Below are 20,794 nucleotides of genomic sequence, written 5' to 3'. Positions count from 1 at the left end.
GGTGGTTGGTTCTAGAGTTGTGATACCAAGTGTCTTACAAGTTTCCGTAGTTATGATGTTAACTACGGAAAGGAGTGGCCATATATTTGGACTGCAACTATGGGATTCCTAATATCTTCATATTTTATTTGTGTTTCCCAGGCCAAGAGTAAATCAGACAAGGTCCCTACAACATGAATAGTGGGTGGAGCTTTTACTTTCCTCACAGGATTTTTCATACATAGTTCTTTAATTGTTTTAGCATAAATAGGAATATCTTGGATGACCTAGAGGAGAGGAATTTTAATGCAAATATTTTTCAATTCCCCTACGAGATCAAAGTCTAGATAAACAATTGGTTTAGGTATTGTTAGTCTTCCAGAATAGGGGAGAAGTAACTACGTGTTTTTCAAGATCTTTATGCTCAATTGTGTCTTCCCATTGTTTTATTTTTGTGTCAGTCACAGTCGATGGTGTATGTACAAGTGGGGTTTCTAACTCAGTTGGTGGCTGGTCTATGTCTTCCTTAGGAGTGATAATGCATCTCGACCGTAGTCTAAGTTCATTGAATTCTTTTTGTTTTGTCTCATACTCTGAATTTTCAACAATTTACACCAGCTGAACCAGTCTGTTATTGGGGTTTGGCTTCGATTGAGCTGATAGTTGGGGACGTAGAAGGGGATGAGGAGTTTTTTGTAATGGATATGGGGATAATAATGTACGTTGAGGTTGAGGACCTATCCCCATAGGCGTATTAGTTATCCCTAGAGGTCGTTTCCAATTGGGAGACCAGTTCAAATTTTGTGAAGTAGAGGCATGCCACTGGGATGGGTATGGATTAATTTGCCAAAAAGGAGTAAAAGGAGTATTCGGCCAACCATTACCGAGAAAGGACTGAGTTGGCCAAGGTGACATAGGAAATGGTTGGTACTTCCAATTAGAGAAATTTGATTGACCTTGTCACGCTGTTCCAGAATTTTGCTGCTGATTAAATGGCAAAGAAGGAAAGAACTGAGATGGGTCTTGTGACATACCTGTGGGTCGGCCTTGCCACCGATGCTGGTTCGTTAAGTATATTGGTTTTGTCTCTTCTCCTGCTTCTTTAAAAACTACTTTCAACACTCGAAGTGATGGACACTGTTTAGTGGCATGGTCCTTGGTGTAGATAGTGCATGTTTGGACCATGTCCAATGGACACTCCCATTTACTGTTCTTCTTCCGACAGCGTGGGAAAAAAACAAAAAAGTTATGTTTTGCTAAGGCTTGTTTCTGTTTGGCTTGCAAGACATCCAACTGCATTATAAGGGTGCCCAGGATGTCTGTCTTGAAGTCCTCTAAGAGGTTACTGATTTCCATTTGTGTTACGCCTCCACTGCGCGGTTTGCTTCCTCTAGTCATAAGATCTCGGCTCCCTAACCCGGTGTGTGTGCTACCTCGCGAACACCTAATACACAACCAAACGATTTCATCATAATCCTCTTGAGAATGTCTCTCTCCCCCATCGAATTTAAAGTTTCTATCCATTCGTCTTTCATTCCTTTAATTAAGATGGATTTCAGGGCTTCTTTTGGTAACGTGGAGTGAGGGGATCTCTACAAATTGTAGTGAAATTGTTCCTCATATTCCTCTTGTGTTTCATTATCCTTTACAGATAAAGATTTCATCTTTTAATTCCCTAGTCCTACAATAGTCCTGATATTTTGTGAGAAAAGAAGTTTTCATGTCATCCCAAGAGTTAATAGTGCACCCACCTAAACCCATGAACAACCTCAAAGATGCTCCTTTTAGGGTAGAACGTAACAACTTCATTTTTTTAGGGTTGGTGGTATAATCGTATCCTCTACACAGGATGTAAAACTCGAATAAGAAAGCATACAGATCCTCTCTGGTCATCCCATGAAAGGTTGGGATGTTTTTCAAGGGAATAGCTTTCATCAAGGCATTGGCTACTGGGTCAACTATGGGCTATTCCAATGTCAAAGTCTAACCTTGAGGCACTTGGTTCGCCATTTGGTTGAAAATGTACCAATATCCTTTGGGGATTTTAGGGTATGTTATCTGAGTAAGTGGATTATTCCCAATCCGAGGTGGTTTTACGGTACTACCCAAATCTGGGATCATAGGAGATCCTAGTTCAGACAACTATGGCTCTGCCTTAGCGGTTCCACTAGTTTCTCCCTCTCCTTCTCTTAGATTACATGATTTTCCCTCTTGTAAAGGATCAAAATGTAAATTTTCTGTAACCTGAAAGCTCTGTTCAGATCCTCCAATTTGGCTATGAATCTCAGCGTAGGCTGCAAATGGTGAGCCTGTTGCCTGAGGGATTATAGTAGGGATTTTTCTAGATATAGTATGGGTTCCTACTAATGCCTGAGATTCTTATTTTCTTACGATTTCGTCTATAAGATTTGATCTCCCAAGATTCATTGATCCCTTGTGTTTTGCGGATTTAGGTGGGGAGTTATGATATTTTATATCTTTTTATTCCTAGTCATTCATAAAAAAACCCCTACTCCTATTTAACCTCTATGCATTCGTTGAAAAGCGAGATGATGAGAAAGCAATTTACTTGCTGGTTACGCAAGTCCTTACCTCCCTTTTTAAAACCCAATTCTTTTGCAGAAAAATAAAAAAGAAATCACTTTGAAACATTCTCCCTGGCAACGGTGCCAAAACGTTGGCGCATTAAGATGACTATTAAAAGCAACTTTAATAACTACATTAGTTATCAAACCAGGGAAAGTCTGTTTATTTGAAGAGTGTTCAACATTGTCTATGCAAGTGAATTCAAAGGCTAATTCATAATGAAATGATTCAAAATCGTTGCAATGATTAATATCTAATTATCGAAGTTCAATCTAAAACAATTCTGAAAGAAATCCTTAAAGAATTTTCAAATCTACTTTAATCTATTATGCATAGAACTAATTGGAATGCAAGTAAAAAGAATCACTCTTAGCAAATCTAACTAGTACAGAAAATAATTCGTTCAGCATGAAGGAAAGCTACAACAAATGAACAACAAGTAATTATTCAAACATCTCATGGAAAGAAATCAACTGTAAGCTTAAGATCTCTGGTAACACTACTTTAGAATGAACAACAATCAAATACTTAAAATAACATGATAATTTCGGTAAAGATTAACACGCAGATGTAAAACACAGCAAGATCTAGAATCTAGTTTGAATGGAAAAAGAAAATCATAATAATCAATACTGATATCAATCAGAATAATTCTAATTTCATGCACTAATAGTAATAAACAATAGTAAGAATAAGTAGAAATAAATATCACACAATTAAAGCAGTAAATCTCCTATCGACAGGCCTAAAGTCTCCAGAAGTCATTGTCGAAAGACACTCAGAATGCGATTATAGGTAAAACACAGTCTTCTTCATTAAACTTGATAATATAGTTATAGCGTCACAATAATGAAACTACTCTGTGTAAAAAATGAATAGTTATAATCTTGAAATTTCTAACTAGTTGTTCCTTTCGCCTGGTGGCTGCATATAAGCTAGGAAAGACAAACGGATAAAAGCGAAATTTTGCAATCGACAATCTGATTTCATCACATAATAGAATTGGTTCTCCTAGTCTTCTGTTGTCCTTCGTAATCGAGACATTGTCCTTTTCCTTTCTTGGTCGTTGTTGTTCTGTCGTTTGAAGAAAAATCATTCAATTCATGTTCCTGCATATAAAGATAGTGAAAGTTAGTTTTTCATGCCTAGATCTACCCAATTCGCTAATGATCGATTTTATCCAGCTTCTGCAATTGTTTCTTGTATATTTATTCATAAAACGAAGATAAATAGATAAAGACAAATGATTAATTAAGCTAATATGAGGATAAAACATACATTTTCCATTGCCCAACATTGTATTCTGGTATTCATTGTTGTAAATGTTTCCATCTTAATTATATGATGATCTCTGAATATTTCCATGAATGATGTATACATACCTATGCTATGAATAATGTATTTGTTATGTTCCTTCTCGACACTATTCTTCAATCTCGTACATCCTTGCATGTCTCGGCAGGCCTCAGGTGAGACGTTTCTCCCTCGTGGAGGAATGAAAATGTCGGCATTGCACTAGACTACAATGCAATTGTTTTTTGGTAACTAGTGGTCGAACCCGAGGTCTTTCAAGTCTAATTTTGTACCAACACTCTCCCTACCATACTATCCTCTTATTTCCATCTTTACCTCTCCCTCTTCCTTCCTTTATTTCTATACCCTTGTACTCTCTTTCGCTCTTTCTCATTCACTCTCTCTTTTTCCATTTAGGGCTCTCCTTTTCATGCTCTCTCTTTCACTCTCTCCCTTTCCCTCTCTCTCCTCCCTCCTTCCTCTCCCTTCCTCTCTCCCTTCTTCACAATAACCCCCTAGCTCTATCTCTTCCTCCCTCCCCCACTCCTTACCTATAAAATATTATATACATAAAAAATTGCACTCGCTTTTAGGAACATACATGAACTTTAAAAATCACGTGGACACTTTTGAAAATGAGCACTATCAATGGCCACCCACCTCTTCCATTGGCTCCATGGTTCTCTATATTCTTGGCAATGTTTCTATGGTTTTTGGGGTCCCAAACTTCTAAGAGAATTTTGAGGACCTAAACAATGATTTTTAGCCATTTGGGGGACCAAGAGTTTCAATATCATATCTTGGCCCCAGCCAAAAGTTTCAACTCTCAAATAATTCTTTCTAATCCATTATTGTGTACCCTAAATAAAGAATATATGCAAAAGTTACACCTCTAGGAAGTTGATGCACTAACGAAGCAAGTTGGGACTCACAAACCTTGGGAATTTCATCATTTATGGTTAGGGATTTAGACCCTTATGGATTCTTTATTCATGTTAAAATGTCATTCTTTTAACCTCTTGTAATAGCTTTACGAATGAGTGTATTGATGAAAATAGCAACAAGCAATGTTAAAAAGATCATCAAGAAATATCCTAATTTAATTTGTCCTTGAATTAAATTAGGAATTAAGTTGTAATTCTAATTCTCATAGCAACTTGCAATAGTTAACTAAGTGAATTTGACTTAGTTGGCTTGGTTAATTCGAGTTTGGAGTCTATCTAGAGTCATGTAGATTGGTTCCTGAATTTTAGGGACCCAGGTTGAGTTCTTTTGAGTTGTAATTATTTAATTTAGTTTAACTGAGTTAAATTTAGTTAAACTAGTTCTAGATGATGGAGGAATTAGTGGGATATCCAGTAGTGAGGTGTAATCTGCAGTAGTGGGGTGTAACCTGCACTGCTAAACCAATAATCTAAAGATTCACTCATAATTAACCCATGCATGTCAGATCAGAGAAAGACCCAGTTAAGATTGGAGTTCAGGGACAATGTACTACCAGTTGTAAAATTATATAATTAAATAGATGGTGCATGCAATCAGAAGAAGGCCTAAAATAAATCATTCCTTAATTACAAAACTCACTAATTTTAGCCATTCAAATTTACTTTAAAAGGAAGAATTAAGGCACAAATTTAATGAATTTTTTGGTGAGCATGAGTTGGTGAGACCAAGAAATAGGAAGCGCAAGTTTGTGTATGGATCTTGTGAGAGAAAGGTGCACCAAGAGAATCTTGTGCATAGGTTGGCAGTGAGATAGATAGAGATAGTGCAAAGATTGGCTTGAGCAAAGCATTGTAATATTCTCGTATTTTCTGAATAATGCAATATACAGATTGTAGGGGTTTTTAGTTGTGACTTTCCCCATAAAATTATTGCATTATGTGTGATTGAATTCTTTCTCTTTTATGCTTTGTGATTTCATCGATTGATTATTATTTCCGCTGATGAGTAGAGTGGATTCAAGTAAATTGTTTTTGCATATTATAATCTGCAATTTGAATCTACAAGGAATTTATACATGGTATCAGAGCTATATTTGTAGAAATTTCTATATGGTATCAAAGCTAGATTTGTAGAAATTTCTACATGGTATAGGAGTTGAAATCACTATAGAAGAGGAGAATACAAGTTTGTCTTTTGCAGGATAAATCAAATTTGCGGTATCATACTTCAGAGCCAACAGGATGTCATTCTATGAATTGACACTCGAATATGCCCTTGAGGGTAGTTCAAACTATATTGCTTGGAAGGACAAGATGGAGGCAGTCTTGGAAGACAACAAGCTTAAGGAATTCATAGAAAAACATATTCCTAAGTGAGTTGATGCTCAATATCTGGTAGAGTGGAGAAAGTTTGTGGAAAATGCGAGAAGGATTATCCTAGAAGGAGTTCGAGATCATATTGTCTTGAAGCTCCATGGTAAGGAAACTCCATTTGCAATGTGGAAGGCCTTGACATACCTATTTCAAAATAGTAGTGACCACAGGAATATGGCACTAATTGACAAGCTCAGAAAGATCAAGATGGAAAAGGGTGACACAATCCTGAACTACTTGACCAAGCTCACCCAATGTTGGGATGAGCTTGGAAGTGTCAGTGTTATAATTGTTGAAGATGATAAGGTGATCCTAGCACTTATATACCTTTCTAAGAGCTGGCACAACTATCAGGACTCAGTTAATGGGAGGGAGAAGCTACCAGAGTGGGAGCAGTTGTGGTCCAACTTGGTGCAAGAAGAGATGCGCCAGAACACGAGAGATGGGACCTCATCCAAAGAAATGGAAGAGGACTTTGCATTAGTCAGACAAAAAAATAAATCCCAAGGTGAGGAGGATGGAAAGAAGAAGGACTTTTCAAAAATCAAGTGTTTTCACTTTCATGAGTTCTGGCACTATGCCACGAAATGACCATAGAAGAAAGAAAGAAAGAAGGAGCCTGCAGTAGCAAAAAGAGGTGAAGCTCTTGCTTCACAATTAGGACTTGAATTCAATCTCATTGAATGAATGGAAATCACTGTAATGGGAAGCATGCGGTATCTCGACAATAGTTCCTTGTTCCATATGATGGGAAATAGAGATATCTTTAGTGACTTGGAGGAGAAAGTCCTCAAGAAGAAAAGAGAGCTTAGAGATGATGGGAGGTATAGCATGACCGTCATCAGTATAGTTACTTTTCAAAGGGAGTCTAGCTCCCTTCTCATACTCACAGATGCGATGTATGTTCTAGGACTAAAGAAGTATCTTGTTTCCGTCACGATATTGGAAGACCATGGCTACAATGTGATATTTAGCAAATGAAAGGTTTTCCTTAAACACATCGCCATGTGACAAGTGAAACATATTGGTGTGTGAGTCAAGAACTTTTATGCACTTGAGGTACAATATGCATGCAAAGCCTTGAGGAGCAAGGAAAAGGTTAGAGACTTGGTGGTTGAGAGGGAGCATGAATTACCTCTCAACATGCAGCCTCAAAAGTAGCCTCGGCAAGTTGTGGAGAAAATTTGATTAGAGAAGTAGAGAGGAGACTAAGTGGAGACATCCACTCAAGCATAAACCTTCAGTAGGGGGGAATTTTGAGCCAAGTGAGCAGAGGAAGCAAATGCAACCATACCTTCAAGTGTGAGGTGGGGCAATATGAAACCATAGTCCCAAGAGTGCAGAAATTTGGGCACAATCCATTGAGGTGGTTTTTGTCTCATCGATCATTACCTTGCTACGGGGGCCCACAATATTCAGTACCAGGAGGATCAATGTCAGTCATATATTAAGGAAGTGTAGAGCAGAATTGACAGTAGAGTAGGAGGCTTAGTAGCAGAGTCAGCAACAACACATTTTTATCAGTAGATAGTTGTAGACACAGTTGATTCAGTTTATTTTGTTTGGATTCTTTCTGGGTTGCAGATGTTGTAGTAGCAACAAGAAAAATGACAAGAGTTGCATTTAGAACATTCCAAAGGTACTAGATCGGTATAGAGTTGAATTCCTTTCTTGTTGAGAGGGAATGTTGAAAATAGCAACAAGAAATCTTAAAAATAACATCGAGAAGGATCCCAATTTAATTTGTCCTTGAATTAAATTAGGAATTAATTTGTAATTATAATTCTCATAGCAACTTGTAATAGTTAACTAAGTTATTTGACTTAGTTTTCTCAGTTAATTCGAGTTTGGAGTCTATCTAGAGTCATGTAGACTGGTTCCTAAATTTTAGGGGCCCAGGTTGAGTTATTTTGAGTTGTAATGATTTAATTCAATTTAATTAAGTTAAATTGAGTTAAAATTGTTCCAACTTATGGAGGAATTAGTGGGAGATCTAGTAGTGCGGTGTAAACAACATTATTAAACCAGTAAACTAAAGATTCACTCATAATTAACCCATGCATGTCATATTAGAGAAAGACCCAGTTGCGATTGGAGTTCAGGGACAATGTACTATCAGTTGTAAAATCATCTAAATTAAACAAATAGTGCATGGAATCAGAAGAAGACCTAGAATAAACCATTCCTTAATTAGAAAACTCACTAATTTTATCCATTCGAATTTGCTTTAAAAGGAGGAATGAAGGCACAACCTTAATAATTGTTTTGGTGAGCACGAGTTGGTGAGACCAAGCAATAGGAAGTGCAAGTTTGTGCAATGATATTGTGAGAGAAATGTGTGCCAAGAGAAGTTTTTGCACAGGTTGGAAGTGAGATAGATAGAGATAGTGCAGAGATTTCTTAGGCTTGAGAAATGATGAGCCTCATCATTGGGTAACTATATGGACCTTAATTCACCTCCTAGCTTAGTCAAATCAACTCTTCTCACATTTTATTACATATTTTGATTATATTTTGTTTAATGAGATGAGTCAAAGTGAAATATTATGCCCAATGGACTAATGTGCAGTGAATGTAGGTTTGTGAGAGAAAATCAGGGAATTTTGGCAAGATTAAGGGTTGAAAATAGAATGGGACAAGGAAGAGAGATTGTAGGAGGTAAATCCTCCTCATTTAACTCCTCCCTCATTCAAATATTCCTCCATCAACCACACTAGCTCGGAGTACAGGCAGCCAAGTCATGGAGATCAAAAGGTAGCCGAGAAAGTGACAGTCAAAGAGTTAGTTTATCTCAAGTTTGGGAGCCGAGCCTCCCTAGATTTAAGGAATTCGTTGGAGAATTCAGTTGTATAAATAAAGAGGCCTAGAGCCTCATTAGGATTCAAATTTTTGCTGTAAAATCACTAGTCATTTTTAAGTTCAAGACTTGTGGAAGGCATTGCAATGTAATTTCCTGTTTTGATAATGAGAATGAGCATTTTCTTGATCTAGCACTGAGTTAACTTAGAGGGCTGAGGCTCTTGGGTTAGGGCCCAACCCTAGAAAAAAAGACTTCTCTTCTTGTATCTGTATGCTTAGATTGATTTCATAGTTGAATTGTCTTTAGAAGTATTTCATTGCAAGTAGTGATTTGATCAGTTTGATTAGTTTGCTTCCATTTGTGCTTTACTTCAGCAGTAGTTTAGAAGAGATAAAGTAACATCAAAAAGCTTTCAATAGGTGTTTTGGCCTCACTTCTTCCTTAAGGGATCATGATTTTAGGAAAGAACTCCTACGCAACCCCAAAATGACATGTTTCTACTTTCTCATAGAATTTATTGTTTTTTGTACTTAGGCCAACATTTTATCAATTTGCAAGAGTAGGATTTAGTTATTATTTCTTTCATCTTCAGTCTTACATTAGATCTCATCAATGGTTTCAAGTTATTCTGCAAGTTTTCTTCATGCATGAAGTAGACAATTAGCTCATTAAACTATGTTTTCTTATATCATTGAAATTCTTCTTGTTTACATGATTTTCGAGTAAATATCAGGTGTTTCATAAGTACACATATATCTCATAGTCAACAACCTCCTTCCAACTTCGTCCATCCATGATCATTCCTTTCTTTCACTAAGACCCTCACCAATTTCATCATTTTGCAAGGAAACTTCTCCAAGCTTGTTGAGCAAATCCAACCATCTTCCAACCTTGGTTTTGAGTTCTGAGTGACCCTAGGTATTTCCTTACCTCATTCCATCCTCCAACCACCTTCCCTAAGCCTTCCATCACCTTCAACACCCATCATTTTTCTCTCGGTTGTATCTTGTAGAAATACACGGAATCCTGTAGGTTTTTAGGACATCCTGTAGTGGCCCGTTTTGAGGCCGAATTGAGGGAAAAGCCTCTAGGAAGCTAAAAAAGGTCACATAATGGTCTCCCCAACCTTCTAACCATTCACTAACATCCCTAAGCCACCTGCCACATCACCAAGAGAGATCATCTTTTACACTTTTCCATAAGAAAAAGACAAAAAAGAAAAAAAGATTTACTTTAGCCATTTATATGCATAGTAGTAGAATGTTTGATGTTTTGAATTTACATGTTTAAGACAGTAGGATTGTATACATGTTAACTTAGCATTCTTTTTTAATCATAGTCTCTCAGCAGTTTGTTAGAACATGGTGTGTTTTAGCATTTGATTCCACTCTTTTTCGTTACTGCAGTAGACAAGATTTCTCTTAGAGTAGATTTCTCTTTCCCTCATCAGTAATAAAGCTTCTTATAAATCCATAGAAGTCTGGCTTGAAAAACCCTGGTGGTCTATCACCAGTTGAACAATGACAAAGGGCATAACCATCACTTTTACTTGTGTATACAACACTGTCACCTCCAAGTTTGTATGAACCCTAGGTTGATAAAGTAAAGTTGGTAGCCCCAGGAGTTGCAGCATTCTTGCTAAAATACTGGTGCTAATCAAGCAAATCATCGTAATCTTTTCATATTTTCTGATTAATGCAATATACAAACAGCAGGGGCTTTTAGCTGTGACTTTCCCCCGAAAATTATTGTGTTAGGTGTGATTGAATTCTTTCACTTTTATGCTTCGCGATTTCATCGATAATTTTTTTTTTCACGAATGAGTAGAGTAGATTCAAGTCAATTTTTTTAGCATATTACAATATGTAGTTTTAAATCTACAAGGAATTTCTACATTTATCATCTAGCTCTCTTTATTTATAGATATACTATCACCAGTCAGACTAGTTTATGTTTTACAATATTTTTCTATTTTATTTATTAATAGAGGTTGGGTTTTCACTATATCATTATGTTGACTGCTATATTTATCTATGTGTGTGTTTAGTTTCCTTTATTTTTTTTGTTTATGACATGTACAATTCAAAATAGGAAATGCATGTATGTCACATATGACAATGAAAACATAGGCCAACATATAGAAAGCATGGAATATTATTTCCCTCTTGATATGTTGAATGAAAAAGTTTTTGAGGTTCACTTAAAAAGTTATTCCCTATTTGAAAAATATGCTTTTATTCATGATTTGGTTTAATATAAACAATAGCCATTTCATCTTGATGTGGGTTGTGCCTATTTATCCACAATGTCAATTGAATAGTACTTCAACAATTTGATAAACTAGGTGAAATTGCATGGTTGGATAAATTCATGTGCTCCTCTTGATGAATTCTTTTTTATCACTCCTCCATTCCTCCAGAATTTCCTCTAATGAGGAATATTATTTGTATGAGCATGTAAGAAAACATTATCTAGTTGCATTTTAGCATGATTAAGGTTAAATACCTAAGATATTTCAGGATTCTTATACTTTCCCAATTCTAGCCCACCTTTGCTAACTATGGTGTGGGTTCTTGTCCTATCATGGTCAAGGAGACACTCTACCATATTTTAATATGATTATGTCCATCTTGGAAGGTAAGAGACACATTCCAAAATATGTGATTTATTGTAGGCCTCACCATCCCTAAACCACACTCTAGAATGTTTTTCTCTCTAGATTCTCCTTCCAAATTAATGATCTTGGCATGCTCTTTTTTCTTCAAATGCTTGGAATTTTGGAGAATATGATCAATTGTAAACTAATTTGGGTAATTTATGCCTTCAATGGTTGGGAATTTATCTAGGATCAATCATGTATTAGGCTATGTTCTCTCATCCATTATGGGGGCTTGATATTGTCCTCTTCAACAAATTTTCCTATCCTAAAGGTATATTTCGTCATGGCATTCTCTGAATCCTACACATTAGGTAAAAATAATTAGTATGGAGACTTGGATAAATAACTGAGCAGTTGATATGTAGCTAAGGTATAAGTAAACAAACTTATGAGGGTATATTTGAATTAAAAAAAAACTTACTAATTCCATGAAATCTTTCCATCGAAAACATCTATGCTAAAATATGAATTCATTTTCTTTAAAGTTCACGAGGAATATTATTTTATTATTTAGAAATAAAAATGTTCTAAAGAATATTTTCAATTTACCTTTCATTCTAAAACCAAAGTGGAAGCAAGGTCTTGACATAAATGCACTATCAGGTTGTGGTAATGGAAAATGTGAGAATATGGAACACATCATTTGGTAGAATCGAACAAAGGAACTCATCATTAATAATGAAATTTAAGCCTTCTAGTATCATAATATGCATGTTCATTACTTGGTAGGAAATATATGTATGGGATGATGGTGAGCATGTTAGTGATACTTACCACAAATTCAGTGAAGTAGTCAAACATTGTAGCATGCTATTGAAAATTTGTGTTACAAAGTATTAAGCGATCATTTGCCATGCTATGAAATGATCTGTGAGAACCACATATTGATGGCTAGAGAGGACTTAGAGAGAGGAACCACTTGGTTCTCTAAGGACTCTAATAGAGATAGTCCAAGAGGATGAGAGTTTGACAACATTCCATGTAGAATGGATGTCTGTTGTGATAGCGAAGACTCTGGCTACTTGGTGATGCTAATATAGGAACATATTTTTCTTAATCTAATTAACCTAGTCTAACTCTTAATCTACCACTCTATAATTATAAATATATTAAATTTGTGTAAGTTATTTCTTGTGTGAGGGATTTCACATTTATAATTTCTTAGAGAACTCTCCTTATGATGAGCAGAAAAATGGTACCCATCTTGCCCCATATTTGGTTGAAATGAGGAGGTATCATGATCAACAAGGAAGTGCTTCATTCCAAGGTGTATGATTTTTATCCCAATGAAGACACGCCAAGATGAAATCTAACAAATATCTTCTTCAACATGTGGTTTCAAATTTAATGAAGGGATATGGGATACATCATATCCCCTCACATGGAACCCCTTTTTGATTATTTTTTGGTTTCATTCTCCCTTTCTCCATTTCCAAACCTAAGAGGATCTTCCACCTTTCATTATCTTCCATGCCTTTTTGTCCTTCTAAAAGGTAATCACCACCATCTCTGCTTATTCCTGGATGGCATCGTTGTGCCTTTCGCACCTAGTGTTTCTCGTTGGAGAAGATCCATGTCTATATCCCAAAATATTCAAAAATAATAATGAATAGTGAGGGAAAATAACTATCTTCCACTACTTCATCATTTTGTATTGGGTTGTGAGGGATAATATTTGATTTATAATCTATACTAATTCTTTTGAGGAATATTTGTAATAGAAATTTCATCAAATGATCCACCTGTGACTCACTTAGGTACATAGGGTTTTAACTTGGTAAACTTATGACATAACATATATGCTTGTGGAATATTAAAGAACACACCTAATTTCACAAGGTGTTGATAAATATCTCCTAGAATCGTTTTTCTTATCCCCCTTATCAAGATATCTTTCCAATAGAGAAATCCCTTATTTTAACTATATACCATTTTTTATGGCTCTCAATACTTATAAATCCCATGATATCCTACACATACCCAAGATGCGTACAATATGTTTTTATTTTTCACAGTTTTAAAACCCCATTTATTAATAAATGTGGGAATATATTGATCAGAAAGGTGAAGGCCTTGTGTGTGGGTAATATCTAGTATTGATGTCTACACTTATTGATATTTTATCCTCTAACAAAGGGGATATACTCATGAATTAATTTCTTTCAAATCAAAGTTAATAATTAGTACTTTATCCTATCGAATGATAGGGCCATTTGATGCACTGGGAAACGCTTAGGAATCAACAAAATTGAGTTGGAGGGATTGATTGGTATTTTCTGTGTACTTGATTCCTCAAGATTTCTTCATAATGTGAGGCCTATATCACTAGTCCATATTGTGAGGATCATAATGATATACCTTGCTAATGATGTTTTTTGTGGTCACAATGTATGAGATTGCAGCAGAGAGGCATGTGGCATGCCTAGTTGGATGAGATGGTGAATAAACTAAGAGTTAGAGGGGTTGAGAAATGGCATCATCATGCCACATCATAAGTATATGTGTCAAAGGGTTAGGGAGGTGGAACGTTAAGGTGTTGTGAGAGAAGAGCTCATATTTTGCATAAAAGTTCTAACTACAAGGGCCCACTATACTACACATGAACGACTGATAGGGCATTGGAGTGTTTTCTAATATCAAGAAGAACTATCAAAGTGGAAGAACCAAGTTGAATTGAAAGATTTCAATAGTAGGAACCCACTAACCCTACACTTGGACAACCGTTGGGAAGTCAGAGAGTTAGGGCATCAACGAATCGATGAAAAGGCTTTCGAAAAGAAGAGGTTCGATTGCAAAATCATGACGATGGAACTCCTTGCTATAGTGACACATATGAGGGGCACATGTCACAACAACAATTACTTGGGAGGAAAAAGGATTGGGATGCATGTGGAAAACACTTATTTGATCAATGCGATGACGACCTAGCCTTACATATTGATGGACAATAAGAAATTGGAGTCTTGAGGAGAACTTGTTATGATTTTAGTAAGCAGCTAGATAATGCAATCCCACTATTGATACATGTGGATGGTTAATAGGTGAATGAATTCTTGGGTTAGAAGATGATCAATGACTTTTTGCATTAAAGCATTGAAAATTGAAATTCAGAAGGTAAAAAATAAGGCCGGAAAGGGATTAAGGAAACAAAACCACAATGAAGAACCAAAAGTTGAAAGTTAGTCCATGAATTTCAAAAATGAGGTAATACCTTAGAAAAATAGAATCACATAGAAAAAAATTTATAGGATTTATTGAGAATTCAACACCACTTTAATTAATATATAAATAACATATGCAAAAATGCACTTTCTATAACCTAATATGACTAAGTATATAATATGTAACTCTTTTAAAATCATGCAAAATTTATATATATATATATATATATATATAAATAAAAGACTGAATACCAACTTATAGAGAAAGTAATTGAGAGTTACAACAAATTATAGTTAGAAGATTTTAATGAAATGTATGTACAACCATTAAAAAAAAAAAAATTATATTTAATATGAAATTGATATTATATATTAATTTTTTTTTAATTATAACGAGAAAAAAATTTCATAATTAAAAAAATATATATTAATTTGTTTTTTAATATATATTTAAAATTTAATAATATATATTAATTAAAATGAATACAAAGTAATGTAATATGATATAAGAAAAAAAATGTTTATTAAATTTAATTTGATTTAAAAGACTTTAAGAAATTTTTAATTGAAATTTTTTAATATTTTATTTCTGTAACCAAAAAGAAGAGAAAACACTTTTCTATGTTACCAGAATTTGCTAACCTAACAAATTAAGTAAATTATTATTATTAGCAATTATAACCAATGTTTTGGAAATTGAAAAAGTGGGAAAAGCCAAAACAGTCCCCAAGAAAAGAAATCTATTAAAATGTGATTAAATTACTCATAACTAGTTATGTATTTTTCTATTAAAAAATAGATATCTCAAGCATCAAGACCGACGATTTCCAATCGGCATGTCACAACGAACATTTTTTTTGTGTTGACGGTGGAAGGACGTGTCAACCCACCTTTTCCTTTCTGGCATGTTACACGACAATGATGACCATGATCGTGTCCAGCGGGACTAACGAAGCTGTATAGTATAATGTAACAACTCAACCCACAAGCAACTGGTTAATAAATTGCAAGCAACCCACAAATCGAATATATTACACCATAAGAACAACGCGAACACTATTTACTCAAATAGTCTACACGCAACAGGTTAATAAACCACAGGAAACCGAGAAACAAAAAGACATTGCGAATACAAAGCGAACCTTGTGAACACAAAGACGCTAAATTATGGTGATAGGATACAGCAGACCTCTAGACGTTAATTTGCATGAATTTTACCCTGACAATACTCATTTAACAAATAAATGGATAGATCCGAACTATATCGACTCTAAATGTTCCGTAACCATATACAAATTATGCGGTATATTATTTCCGCTTTGCCTGACATCTTTCTAAATCTCGAATTGGACCTTGGGTTTCAGCGATAGTATCCAGACGAGACTTCCATGGGGACAAGGCCGGCTGCCTAGTGGCACGTTCAATTAAGGGAGGCACCACTATATTTTGTATCACGTTATTGGCCGAAAGAAAGGTAGCGAGATCTTCTTTTCTGAGTCGAACCTTCACACGCACTATAGATCCGTGAGTGGAGTAGCAAGAAGAAATAATCCTGACGCCGCCTCCTATATGAATCTTATCAATTGGATCAACCGCTTCTTCCGGTTTTTTAATTGAATTTATTGCTGAGGCTGTGCCTGCAGAAGACCGTGGCTGTAAGCTGGGACCGTCTCTGGCAAAGTGCCCTCCACTGATATTGTTGTAGTAATCAATGGGTTCATCATGTGGGAGTGCGAGAGGAATGAGATAATAGAGATGACCACCACCTACAAGCTCTGCCCTTTCTGGAAGAGGTCGAGTGAAACTGGCCATCCCAAGTGGGGGACCAGCGGGCGCCTCAAATATTCCATGATTTGGATAATCGATGAGTATTTGCTTCACACAAACAGGACTACGCAGCTTCATCACCGATGCATCAGCTTTCATGATCTTTATCCGACGACCATGATGGTGAACGACTGCTCGCAGAAGCATGTTACCCATTTTGCTGACCTCTTTTATATTCAATGTGCAGAGAAGAAACAGAGACAGAGACTTCGAAATGAGAGAATGTATGCTATTGCATTCTCCGCTTTCCTTTTAGCTCGTAGTATCATGTATAAATAAAGAGGACATTGGGTGAGGCAAAGCTGGATTGATTTGACTAGAACGCACGTACATAGGTAAGTTGTAGACATCACCCCCTTTTTATTTGTCAAAAAGGCCTGCTTGACTATTTCAGTTTATCGGCTGGACAAACCCCGCTTGTGTTAACGTGGCATATTCGTTCTTGACCCGACCTCCTCCTTTGGCAGCTTCAAGGTTGACTAGACCTCCATATTGTGGCATGTGTAATGTTTCGTTGGAACCCACTTTCACCTAAGCTAAAGACCTCCATATTGTGGCATGTGTAATGTTTCGTTGGAACCCACTTTCACCTAAGCTAAACTGGCTTTTGGTGATACGGAGTTTTCTTTTCACTATGTGCAAAACATGTCTATTTAGGTGTAGGAATTGTCTTCACGGTTAAAAGTGATTGGAATCTTGTTAAAATAATTTTTAAAAATGTAGTGGTGATAGTGTCTGAATTATGTTTTTATGATGGAATTTGATGCAGTATTATGAAAAACTTCAAAGGTACTTAAAATATTGAAGTTTGACAATTGTAATTGAGATTTACAAAAATTTCTATCCAATTTTATCAAAATTTTACCTTAATTTTCATGATTTTTAAGGTAAATTTACACCCCAATTAGACTATGGGCAAAAAAACGAATCAGTTATATCGATGATTTGAGTAGGGTGAACTTTTTTTTATTATTATCTATGAATATTTTTGAATGAGTATGAATATTTTTGAATCAGTTTTGTTTAAAATGAGGGAAAAAATCCAAAAGTGGTTTAAATAGCAAAATATTTAATATTGTAATTTTATAACATGTATGAAAATGTAAAATACTAAATCTTTTATATATTTAAAAATATAATTTAAATAAATGTTAATGGAGGATAATAGTAACTCTATATATGACCTATGTCTTTTTAATTTTGTATGTGGTTTTGTAGAGCACATGCGTGTTACATTTTTCAATACACGGGCTTTTGAGGTTAAGTGCATCAAAATTCCTTTGTCTTTGTCCCCTCTAGGTTTCTCTAGTCGAAGAGATCTTTAATAGCTCGGGATGATTTGCAAATCAAAAATCAACAGTATCACGTTCAATACAATCGAATAAGATGCAATTTAGAGAATCATCGAGCACTCTTCACCTGCAGGGGACTTCCCATATTGAGATTGAACATAACGAGGGGAAAGATGACAGAAACTTGAATACTCTTCAAAAGAGCTTGTTTATTGCATTACAAAATACATAAATTTATACAAAACCCAGCCGGTAAATCTACATAGGTTTTACAGACTGTCATTAAATTCCTATCTAATTTTGCCAACTATCACCGACTCCTCGCCAAATATCATTGACTACTAATTTCGCCGACTATCACTGACTCCTCGTCGAATATCACTGATTATCACCGTCATACGATCAAGGTGATTATTATTCTAACACCTCCCCTTAATCACAACCTGTACTTTAACTTGCCGTTTAGTCTAAGTCTCACTTAGGCTTACAACAATACATTTCATTTTTTAATTCATGCTAAAGGGTTCATGCTTGTTCATTTGTTGATGCAATTTCATCTTCACCTTTCTTGCTTTCATTATGAGCTCCTTTTGCTCCTTGCTTAAGTAAACATCGGCAACCTCTTTCGGATTGGGATGCAAGGCCATATCCTGAACAAGGTAATCCAATTCACGCTCTCCCCACTTTCCATGAGGAGCCACCAAAATGTCGTCATCTTTGAACATGAGCGTCGTTGGAATAAAATCTATGTTCGTATCCTCCACTGTCACAACCATATTAGAAGCAAATCCAATAAAATTTCTAACAATTGGGTTCTGGGAGAAGCAAGTTTTACTCTCAGTGATTACAGGATCATGTGGAATAGACTGCATGTGAGAATAATGTAGAAACTGAATTAGTTATGAGCAGTTGAACAAGATGTAGTTGTGAGTAGTTAGGAATTAGTTACGAGAATTGGTTGTGAGTTTCCTATATAAATGAAGATGTAATCGAGCAAATAATTAATGAAATTTGTGGTTTTATGTTTTAAGTTGGTATCAGAGCTCAGGGTTTGAGCTGGGGTGAGAGCGCAGGTGAGGAAGGCCGAGTGGTGTTTCTTGTTTGTGCCACCTGCGAAGCTGTGGAGTGTGTGCGGCTGATTCGAACTTCCTGTCTTTGACCTAGAAAGCGTTGTGCGTTGAAGGCGTGAGAGGCTGTGTAAAGCCTGCGTGAAGATCCGTGAGAGGCTGTGTAAAGCCGTGGCTGTGCGTGAGGAAAGCGTTGAGATCTGAGCACCTGCGTGAGGAAAGAGGTTTGTTGTTTTTTGCTGCGTGGTTGTGTGAACGCCTGGCTTGTGGAAGATCCTGCGTGAGGCGGACCTCCCTGTGTTGCTGCGTGAGTTGCAGCGTGAGAACCTGTGTGAGTGGAGGTAATTCGTTTGCGAGACTGTCCAGAACATTGACTGGTGTGCTGTCGAGTCTGTCCAGAACCGTTGTTGGTGCGTCGAGGCCTGTCGAAGACCGTTGAGTAGCCGAGGCCTGTCGAAGACCGTTGAGTAGCCCGAGACAGTGAGGAGTGCTGTCGCGGCTGTCGAGAACCAAGAACCGTCGCCCTGTCCCCAGAACGCTGCGTGGAGCCGTTACTGTGTGGTTACACTGTTGGTGATAAGTGCTGAAGCGTGGAACCTCAAGAAAGGCTGCGTACGTGCTGTCAAGAACCGTTGAACTGTAGCGAGTGCTGTCAAGAACCGTTGAACTGTAGCGAGACAGTGAGGCTGAACCTTTGCGTGCTGCCGTCCAGAACCGTCGAGGAGCAAGGATTTGCGTGCTGCCGTCCACAACCGTTGATGAGCAAGGCTTTACGCGCTGTCCAGAACTGTAGCGAGACAGGAAATTTCTTTTGAATCGAACGTTGTGAGTGGGTCGAGGTTTTTAAACTGAACAACGATTGCGATTGCGTGGAGTGCTGCGTGGAGTGCGTCCAGAAAGGCTGTGTGGAGTCCCTGTCCAGAACGTTGCCTGGTGCTGTCGAAGACTGTCGAGAGACTGTCGAGAATCGTTTGCTGGTGTTTTTTTTTTTGCAAGCTTACCGTGGTCATTTTCTTTTTCAGTCGGCCCGGTTTTCTTTGTTTTGTTGCAAAAACTTGTGTAAGTGGGTCTTGTTCAAGAGAGTGCCCGTAGAAAAGGCGTTTTGTTTGAAGTGTGATAAAGCTAACTGATATGTCTATTATTTTAGACTTTTTTGACAATGATCTTTTTAATGATCATTTTCTCATGAACCCATTTGGGATTAACAGTGTTTTTGAGTCCATTGACAAAGAGTTTCATGTTGTTGAAGATCATGTCCCTGAAGAAATCACTCATGTTGTTGAGGATCACGTTGTTGAAGAAATCACTGAGATTAAAACTTGCCCGGTTGTTAGAAGGTTTATTGGATCTACTTTCAAGATGACTGCTACTTTGGAGGATACTACCATGGATGTTCTTCGAAGGCCGCTAATGTTCAAAGATGACTGCATTTTGGTGACTCCTTCGTTGGTTCCTCATGGAAAGTTTCGAGATCTTGCATTGCCTCTCAATCCAAAAGAGGTTGTTGACGTTAAGTATGTAAGCAAGGAGCAAAGGAATTTCATAAGGAAACCCAAAAAGGTGAAGATGAAACTGCACCAGCAATGGAAAAGGAACAAGCATGGACCTTTTAATAAGAAGGCAAAAATGAAATGTTTTGTTGTAAGCCTAGCTGAGACTTAGACCAGCATGCAAGTTACAGTTTAAGTTAAAGTTTAAGTCGTCATGATTAAGAATATAGTTTCTTGTATATCGTGCTATAGTATATATTTGTTATATAGTTGGAATTAAGGGGGAGTGGTAGAAAGGTATTAATTCCAACTACCCTCTGTT

This window comes from Pinus tabuliformis, chromosome 5_1, assembly GCF_031772625.1.
Source record: "Pinus tabuliformis cultivar Carrire ecotype Pingquan chromosome 5_1, CPIR1, whole genome shotgun sequence".
Classification (NCBI taxonomy): Eukaryota; Viridiplantae; Streptophyta; class Pinopsida; order Pinales; family Pinaceae; genus Pinus; species Pinus tabuliformis.
Note: the sequence above shows the minus strand (reverse complement) of the source record.